Raw genomic sequence first — 2125 nt, forward strand, 5'->3', positions numbered from 1 at the left:
AAAGGGAGAGTTTTATTGAAAATTCTAAAAGGCAAGAAGAAAGTTGGTATAGTGAAAAGCACCCTGGAACTGTAGTCAGTGGATAGGGCTTCAAAACTCAACTTTGATGTCCAATATCTCAGACTTTGTACACATCGCTTCAGTTCTCTCACCCAAAGTTTCCTCAGCTCTAAGATATGAATTATACCAGTTGATACTTGATGTCCTTTCCAACTTCACATTTATGATTCCATAAGTGATTAGCAATATCAATGAGTTTTTTTTATAAAGATCCTTATTAAAACTATTTTTATTTACACCTCCTATATCTTTCACTTTATTTTGCAATTGATTTCTCTCCTCACCTCCTAGCTTAAGATTTATTTGTCCTAGATTCAGGTATCTGTATAGGTGACTCTTTTCTTTTTTGACTCTGTAGCCACCAGCATCCTTGCTAAAAGTGATCTAATTTTATATTAGCTCTCTCTCTCTCTGTCTCTCTCTGTCTCTCTCTGTCTCTCTCTGTCTCTCTCTGTCTCTCTCTGTCTCTGTCTCTCTGTCTCTCTCTCTCTCTCTCTCTCTTTCTCTCTCTCTCTCTCTCTCTCTGTCTCCTATTTGAGATTAACTAATAATCAAATAGCTGAGGCAACTAGATGGCTCAATGGAGAGAGTACTGGACCTGGAGTCAGAAAGACTTGAACTCACATTCAGACTCGGAGGCTTACTGGCCGTGAATCTCTATTTTCCTTGGAAGCAGCTGGGTGCCTCAGTGGATAGAGTACAGGACCTGGAGTCAGGAATCCCTGAGTTCATATCAGGTCCCAGACTCTCACTCTCTGCATGACCCTGGACAAGTCACATTACTTCTATTTGCCTTGATCCACTGGAAAAGGAAATAACTAGTCCTGTCTCTTTGCCAAGAAAGTTCCATGCAGAGCAACCAAAAAGTCAGACAGTGCTGAGCATCACTAAGTGAAATAGGCACACCATGGAAGTGAAACCAGATTTCCAGAGTAGTGAATAAACATTACATGGCTGAGGCTGAATTAATACAAGGAAGGATGATGTGGTTTAAACACGTGAACTTCTGTGTTTGATACTGGTAGCCAAAGAAAGAATTATTAGTGTCAGAAATACTTATCATAGCATTTTTGACTAGCTAAAATAACTAGATAAAACAGGGGTAGAAATATTGCTTTGGTAGTGTGTTTGATGACCTGATGGATTTAGAAAAATATGAAAAGACTTGGACTTCTGAAGGAACATACTATTGACCTTCAGGCAAAAACAGAGGATAAGTATAAATACTCATTTTATATCCTTACATATCTGTATGAACATATGTATGTGTGTATGTATATGGTTATAGATATTTATATGCAGATATTAATATATCTATGTATGTATAATGAATATGATGTATACATGTATGAGTGCATATATCTATCTAAATATATATATATATATATATATATATATATATACCAGCATCTTTGCTAAGAGTGATCTAATTTTATATTAGCCTTCTCTTCTCTCTCTCTCTCTCTCTCTCTCTCTCTCTCTCTCTCTTCTATTTCTGTTTAACTAACAATCAAATACTTGAGGCTGTATCTATAGATGATATAGCTATATCTATATCTATAGATTATATAGAAATCAATTATCCTCATTTAATTGCAGCCTGGGGGGGGAGAGGAAAAATAAAGTAAAAAAAGTGCAGAGCACAGAACAAAAGAAAACTACAAGAAAACAAAGAAAGATGTATAATTTGGAACACAATATGTAGTATTTATTATATAGACTTTTTTAAGGTTTTTTTTGCAAGGCAAATGGGGTTAAGTGGCTTGCCCAAGGCCACACAGCTAGGTCATTATTAAGTGTCTGAGACCAGATTTGAACCCAAGCACTCCTGACCCCAAGGCCGGTGCTTTATCCACTACAACACCTAGCCACCCCTATATAGGCTTTCTTGAAATGAAAATTGTTTGCTTTATAGTTTGAAGTCTCATGTTTTGCTGTGCACATAGCAATATTTTCTTTTATAATTTTGTATTTAATTTCAAAATTAAAAAGAATTATTAAACATTACAAAAGAAAGACTAGTTAAAAATAAGATACCTGCCCCTCATTATTTCCAGTTTTCATT

Source organism: Macrotis lagotis, chromosome 6 (genome assembly GCF_037893015.1).
Source record: "Macrotis lagotis isolate mMagLag1 chromosome 6, bilby.v1.9.chrom.fasta, whole genome shotgun sequence".
NCBI classification, from domain to species: domain Eukaryota; kingdom Metazoa; phylum Chordata; class Mammalia; order Peramelemorphia; family Peramelidae; genus Macrotis; species Macrotis lagotis.